Here is an 8,846-nt window from a genome sequence, read left to right as displayed (position 1 = left end):
GGAAATCGAGTAATCACTCAAATCGTGTAACACTTAACTTATGAATAATAAAAATCAAATTTTATTTTATTCAATTTTTCCATCAAATAAAATAACTCCCCACTAAGAGTGGTTAGAGAGAAAAAGAGTTTAATTATCAAATAATTAATAATTATAAATAAATGTGATAACCAACTTAACATATTATATTTATAACCTATAGTTTTAATATTGCAATCATATACAATATATAAACCATAGTTTTTTTTCTCTATTTTATGGCATTTAATAGAAATCATATTTATATTAAATTTAAAAACTATGAATCTTATTCATAGAAAATATATTTGAATCATATTCAAATATTTATTCCTCCAATTAATCAATACTGTATCAAATACATTTTGTCAATTATATCAAATATAATTGAATTACTTTAATCATATCATATATAATTAAATTCCTTCTTATTAATTTGAACATTTCAAATAACCCAAAAACTGATTCTCAGCTAAATCCATTGAGCTACCAAGAGGACCTTAAGGACCTGTAGCTTGAAGCTCCAACGATACGTGAATAATTGATTAAACTCTTTAATCACATTATCCACCATCCATTAACTACTGGACACTCCACTAAAGATTGACAGTTGCACTCTTCGCACTACAGATATATTTTTGTGTCTATTGGATATAACCAATCAATAGTATGTGACTGTTCACAAATTGCTCATAAGTCAAGCTCGGTTGAGATTGGTATCCTAAATCTCTCTTGTATTCTCGTAGTTTGTAAACTATGTATAAACAAATTGTTATTAATAAATAATTGTTATTTTATGAGCATACACTCAATCCAATAAACTAAGATCCTAGGTTATTTTACGTAATTTAAACATATATGTAGAGACATATAGGTGGATCATGTTTAAATGATAACCTAAACGGTTTATAGTAGATGGATAAAACTTAGTTCCTTATCCTTGTGACACTACGGATACAAACTACTTTGTACATGTTACGAATGTTGTAAAGTGCTACAAATGATCTACTTCTGATCATTCATGTGAAGACATGTGAGCAGGGGTATCCTATACAAAGATTTTGTATAAGACCGGACAACAAAATGACTAGTCTCATTATACAACGTCGTTAATAATAGAGACTTGACTTGAATCCTGAATGAGTTGTGAACTCCTGCCTAAGAAGGCGGTCCTTTGATTTGTATGAGTGAGAGTGGTCGGATCCCGACACATTAAGCCTACCATTTTGAGGATTCGTCTGATTAGGGAGTTGGGAACACAGTTAAACAAGACAAAATTCACTCCTTCCTTAATGTCGGGGTAAGTAGATAAATTGCTCCCTTAAGGGCTGATTCAGGGGCTTTGACAATGTGGTCACACCCTCTCTTGGCCTGAAAGGGATTTGGTCATACTCGGACTATGACTTATTGTTCATTAGAGGGATCAGTGGTACTTAAAGAGTTACTTGTAACTATAGGGGCAAAACGGTAATTTTGGTCCAACTATACTTACGAGCAATTTGTGAAGGGTCATTACACTATTGACTGTAGGGTCAGCAAAAATACCGGTGAGGTGAGGTTCTCGCCCCGATCAGAATGGGGAATCCCCGATTTGATCGAGGATGGGGGTCAAAGTGGGATCTTAACAGGGTCCCCGATCGAGGACGGGGCGAGGACAGGGAAGGTATCCCTGCCCCCATCCCCGTCCCTGATTAAATTTTTTATTTATATTATGTATATATATATATTTATAATTACAAATATTTAATATATTTATAAATATTTATATTTACATAAAACAAAATGGGGATGGGTCCTTGTGAGGACCCGTTTCCCTGATGGGGATGGGGAGAAATACCCCCGTGGGGATGAGGATGGAGAGTCCCCCTCCCCCGCCCTGCTACGGCCCCATTGCCAACCCTAGTTGACTGGTTATATCCAATGGACACAGAAATATATCTATAGTACGAAGAGTACAGTTGCCAGTTTTTAGTGGAGTGTCCGACAATTAATGGATGTTAAATAATTTAATTAAAGAAGTTTAATTAATTATTCAAGTACCATTGGAACTTCAAACTATAGGTCCATGAGGTCGCATCTGTAGCTCAATAGGGATTTAATGAGAATCAATTTTGGATTAATTTGAATTGTTCAAATTAATTGAGGGAATTAATTATATGTGATATAATTAATTTAAATTCACGCAGGGTGGGGATTCCCCGTGGGGAAATTCGCAGGAGTAGGAAATGGAATAAGAGGGTGAGGACGGGGATGGGGAGGGCTTCCCCCTCCCCATGGACATCTCTAGGTGACATTACGGATATGGCTCGCTTTGTAGATGTTACAAGTGTTGTAAAATGCTACAAATAATCTGATCCTGATCATTCCATGTAGAGACATGTGAGCGAGGGTATCCTATACAAAGAGTTTGTATAAGATTGGACCATAAAATAACTAGTCTTATTATATAACATCGTTAATAATAGAGATTTACATTTCACCAGGATGACCATAGGTGACATGACCTGAATCCTGAGTGAGTTGTGAACTCCTACCTATGAAGGCGGTCCTTTAATTGTAAGGGTGAGAGTGGTCAAATCACCAACTCAATATGCCTACCATTTTGAGGATTCATCTAATTGTGAAATTAGGAACATAGCTACACAAGAAGGAATCCACTTCTTTCCTAATGTCATTGTAAGAAGATAAATTGCTTCCTTAAGGGCTGATTCTGGGGCTTGAACAATATAGCCACACCTTCTTTTGGCCCGAGAGGGATTTAGTCATATTTGGACTATGACTTATTGTTACACCCTGCCCCGAACCCGCCTTCTGAGCCCGAGGGGAGGCGTGAAGGACCACATATACTACCCTTTTGTGATACCTACTGCTCATCTGAACCTCTTTACTCTCATAAACTTTAAGCCAAAGATGTAAACAACAACTGTTTGATTAAGCTCATTTTATTACAAACAGTACAACGTTTATACAACTCTTAGGCTTAACTACAAAGTTTACAACAACAACTCTTAAACCCAGAAGTGTGACTGTGGTTGTGGCAGACCTTGACCTTAACAGCACCATGGAACTCCTCACCTTTCACTACCTAGGAAGAAAAACATGAAAGAAAAGAATGAGCTTTAAGAAGCTTAGTGAGTGGTAAGCAACTTTTAGAGTCTATTTCAACTCATAAATAATACAAGCATATCATAAATACGAGGTTACATTCAAACCTCAACCTTGAATGAGTCTGATCTCAACTCTACCTACACGCATGGTAGATAGTTAAACTGATACTACTCATAACAAGTCTGTTCTCAAACTCTACATACACACACGGTAGATAGTTAAACTGATATTAATCATAAACGCTTACTCTCTTGTGTTTGCTATGTTTCCTATGTCTCTTATGTGCACATAGCTCCCCGTTTATGGGCTTAGAAGCTAGCCTTGTCGACCCTCTGACCATCCCATACGAGTTTCCTCTTACAGGCTCAGGAACTAAACCTCTCGGTCCCCTAACCATCTTGTGAGATTCTGATCTCGGGCTCAGGAACAAGGTCTATTGAGCCCTTAACCATCCTGTTCACATATTCTCATTCTCATACTAATTACCCATTCACAATATAAGCATATACTTATACTCTAAAATATATGCCTAAGACTTAAAGGAAATTACCCCTCATCTTGGTAAGGCAGAATCTTTCTCTCTAGAAGTTCCTTGGTTTCCTCGGGCTCCTTTTTGAACCCTAAATTTCAGATTCAACTTTAAGCTCCGATTACACATAGTTATAAGCCTTATTTTGAGATATTTTCTTCTACAAACATGTTGTAAAAGTTCTCAAGAAGCTTACCTTAAAATCTTAGCTCAGAAATTCTTGTGGTTTGGCTGGAATCCTCAAATCATCAAGATTGGCTCAAGCTTACCCTAGAGCTCGACCCTTCTGTATTTTTCTTACTCTTCAGCTGATTCCTTGGAGCTTCTTCTTCGGCAGCCCTACCTTGAAAACTAGACTCTTAGAGCTTTCAGGTGGCTTTGAAATCACTCAAGATGCACGAGTAATCTAGGAGAACTTCTCGTCCTAATTTGATGCTACTTCCAGACTTCACTGTCTGACAGAATCTCCTCCTCTTGGAACCGCTTAGTTTTCCTCTGGAACTGCTCTCAACACTCTTCCTGCTATTTTTTAAAGAGAATTTTTGTTAGAACTAAGAAGTCACCTTGTGGTGGTATTTATAGGCCAAATGAACTGATCCTCATCATCTCACAAAGCTTTCAATGCAAGACACCTTCTTCTTTAGCAACTTTTGGAGTGTTTACACCAAGCTTTGCCACCACCTACTTACTTGCCATTCACTTACTTCCATGCCACTCACCTACTTGCATGAAGTTTGATTTGTCTTCCTAATGCATAAATCTTCTTTGCATGAAACTCTATTGGTCCAGCTCCTACTAACTAAAGCTATACCTCCTCTCAGTTCAGCCACTTATCCGGGTGAATTCATCAGCCTTGCGTAACGCAAGCCTCAGCACCGTATAAACTCTTGACCCATCATCTAGTCCATTGTGTAACTCTTGTACTTCATCGCATAGCTCCATTGTTTAGTGATCTCTCGCTCTCAATGATTTCGCTACCGTGTATCTTTCGCTGTTAACGATCTCATTGTTGCTCATCGTCTAGCGCATAGCCTATCGCATAGCTTCTGCACCTATCGTGTAGCTCTCGCTGTCACTCTCATCGTATAGCATTGACGCCTATCGTCTAATGCATCACGCCCATCGTCTAGTGCGTCTACTTATCATGTAGCTCTTGTTGTCACTCATCGTGTAGCGTTGACGGCTATCGTCTAACGCATCGTGCCCATTGTCTTGCGCGTCCGCTTATCGTGTAGCGCCATCGTCTAGTGTCTGCGTCTATCATGCAATGCCATCATCTAGCACTTTGCCTATCGTGTAGCCACGCTCATCATGTAGCGCTTGCGTCTATTACCCAGTGCCCGCACCTAACGCATCGTCTAGCACCTGACCTCATCGTTTAGCTCTAACGTCTAACGCTTATACTGATCATGTAGTGTTATCGCCTATCGTGTAGTGCTATCATCTAGCGCATCCTTTAGCACCACTTGTAGCTACACGATCGTCCACCAAGTGCCTTGCGCTCAATGTTTAGCTCTCTCGCTCTCGCTAATGCAGCTTCAATGCATGAGCAACCTTTGGGCAATGCCTCTTGCCAACGCTTTGGCCAACATGCGTCCAAACCTCACAAGCTCAACGCATGGTTGTCCTTGGCTTCAATGCTTAACTCCTTTTAACCTCTACAAACTTAGCCTCATCTCAAATGCGTTATGTTCCTAACACCCACCGCATGGTTTCTTTTGACTTCCACATTAGCCAATTTTTTACTAGTTAAGGCTTAACTCAAGGCTACTCAAGGAAAATCTATTCAACATGTAGAAAATTTTCATCTCTTCAACATAGGATTTAACTTACACTTACTTAATTCCCTAATTACCTGCTTGAGTAGGGAAATTGAGATCCGGGTTTCACACTTATTTCATAAGAGGGATCAATGGTACTTAAAGAGTTGAATGTAACTACATGAGCAAAATGGTAATTTTGGTCCAGTGTATACTTGCGAGCAATTTGTAAAAGTCATCACACTGTTGACTTGTTATTCCAATGGATACAGATAATATATCTATACAAAAATAATTCAGTTGTCAGTCTTTAGTGGAGTAACCGGCAGTTAATGGATGTTTGGCAATTTAATTTAAAAGTTTAGATTAATTATCCAAGTATCACTAGAGCTTCAATCTACAGGTCCATAAGGTCCCTCTATAGCTTGACAAGGATTATTGAGAATTAATTTTGGATTAATTTGAATTGTTCAAATTAATTGAGGGAATTAATTATATATGATATAATTAATATGATAGTATTTGATACATTATAATATAAAGTTTATTTGAAGGAAATATATTTGAATATGATTCAAATATTAATTATATGTTGAGTTTATATATTAAATTTAGTATAAATGTATTTATATTAAATAGCATGAAATGATTGAGAGAAATAAAACTATAGGTTATATTTTATAGATACAATATACTATAGATTATGTGTTATATTTTGAATATAATATAATTATATAATCATTAATAAGTTAATTATTATATTATTTCTTTGTATTTATATATTTAATTTAATTTAATTTTAAATAAATTAATAGAAGGAGTTATGAATAACTCCTTCCCTAATTTTTCTGTCTAACCATCGTGAAACTTAAAGGGGTATTTCAGTTTTTTTGACTCCTTCATCTTCTTCGAAGGTCTCTCTATGAATTCTCTAAAATTTACTCCTAAGAACACAGAGAAGAAAAAGGTTTTCTTTTTTCTCTCTCAAAATTCTCTCCCTCTTCCCAAAATCTTAACAGAGCCTATCAGTCCTACTTATTCTCATCCCTGGTTCTCTTGGAGTGATGGCCATTAGAGATTTCAATTTTTGGAGATCGAGATCCAGTCGAAGTGTTTGTGATCGGATCGAGGGAGTACGTGAAGAAGTTGTTCTTCAAAGGTAAGCTTGTTTTTCTTTCCTTCTTCCTTTTGATCAGGCATGCTGTAAAATGTATAATGCATAAATATTTTTTATTCTGTAAATTTTGATTCTGTGGAAAATAAATTGGGACAATCCCGCTTCCATTGTGAAACTTCACTGTTTCTTCACTACTGACATTTTTTGTTGCATTGGCAAAAAAAACTGTCGGCAGAGACAAAAATTCTTGTAATGGCTTGAAGTAACATATACATGTATCAACGGTATATCTAATAATAATCAATATTATAGTATATCTACAGTATATCTAACGTCCATTGACATTGTATTAGTAGCTTTTTTTTAAGGTAAAATATGTGTGTTCCATTTTATAAGCATGATATTTCAAGTGTCAACGTTATATCGGACCTAAGACATGAGTGTTTCAAGCATCAATCAATAGATTTTTTAAGTAACGCTTAAAGGTACTAGCATTATATCTAACAACAATAAACATATCAAGTGCATCAACAATATATTCCAAGTGTATCAAGAATACCAAGTGTATCAAGTGTACATTAGAAGTGTATCAAGTGTAGCAAAAGGGTACCAAATGTATCAAGTTTACATCAATAGTGTATTAAGTATATCAAGTGTATATCAAATATAAGACATGAGTGTATTAGACAGTAAATGTTTGATTAACTAATGTAATTAAAATGAAGTATACTACATATATTCAACATAAGGCATATCACTTAATAAATGTACTCGATATTGAATATATCAACGACAGATGTATTTCAGACTTTTATTTTTTTAATGCCTTGGACTAGGTTGGTTTTTGTTAGATATGCAAAAGAAGAAAAAGTGAAGACATGTCTGCGAATATCAAATCCTATTTTGATATTCATGCAATTGCCCTGTCATAATATATAACAAGATTAAAAAAATTAATAAATAATATAGATGAAAGAATTGCAAAAACCATCCTTGGACTATGATGTTGATTACAATCGCACTCATAAATTTTCAACCTACCTCTTGTTCTAATTTTTTTTTTTTTTTCATGTTAAATTTATGTTTGGCTTCAACCTACCCCTCGTTCTATTTTTTTTTTCATGTTAAATTTAAGTTTGGCTTTAACCTACCCCTCGTTCTATTTTTTTTTTCATGATAAATTTAAGTTTGGTTTCAACCTACCCCTCATTGTAATTTTTTTTTTCATGTTAAATTTAAATTTGATTTCAATGAAAATGTACTTAGAAAAGTTAGTTTGAGTTTTCAATATTTGTTTTTTTTTTTATATAGGAAATTTATTATAAATATTATAGAAAAAAGATGCTCATACTTAGTGTCCATTAACCATGTGTCATGCCCCCATTTTCCAAAGTATTATCCATGTATCTTATAAATACTCATTCTTAGTATCCATGTAATCCACCTCCTACTTGCCAAATTGCCTATAAATAGTGGCCTTTTGTGGGTTTTGAAAAATACACATTGGACAAATTCCATACAGATTGAAGAAAGTAGAGAATTTTGAGAATTTTCTCATTTCGTATTTTGTCAATTTATTTTATTTTATTTATTTATATATTATGTTTAATTTATTTTATTATTATATCATATTTATTTCAATATTATATTTTATTACTATCTGCCTTCTCATTGTGCACCTCAAATTCAAAACACGTTATCAGCACGAGCTCCTATCATTTTTCCCGCTAAACGTAGGTCCTAAAAGTATATCGGTTTTTCCCTCTTCGTTATAATTAATAAATTTAATGTTATTTTGCATATTCAATATCTATTAAATTTTTAATATAAGTAAAATATTTTATGATAGTGTTATCATGACAAATCTTACAAAATTAGAATTTGCCGTCCTTGATATTAACGACAATAATTATTTGTCATGGGTAGTTAATGTCGAAAACCACCTAGATACTATGAATCCTGGGGAGACTATTAAAGAAGAAAATACGATATCCAGTTAGGACAAAACAAAAGCTATGATTTTCCTTCATCATCATCTCCACAAGGGATTGAAAATGGAGTATCTTACAATAAAAGATTCTCATATCTTGTAAAATTTTTTGAAAGAGAGGTATGATCATAAAAAAACAGTTATTATTCCTAAAGCTCGTTATGAGTTGATGCACTTGAGGCTACAAGATTTCAAATCAATAAGTGATTACAACTCCACATTATTTAAAATCAGTTTGAAATTGTTGTTATGTGGAGGGAAAATTGTTGATGTTGATATGTTAGAGAAGACATTTTCTATATTTCATGTGTCGAATATGCTCAT

Source organism: Benincasa hispida, chromosome 3 (assembly GCF_009727055.1).
Source record: "Benincasa hispida cultivar B227 chromosome 3, ASM972705v1, whole genome shotgun sequence".
Classification (NCBI taxonomy): domain Eukaryota; kingdom Viridiplantae; phylum Streptophyta; class Magnoliopsida; order Cucurbitales; family Cucurbitaceae; genus Benincasa; species Benincasa hispida.
This window is presented reverse-complemented; position numbering follows the sequence as displayed.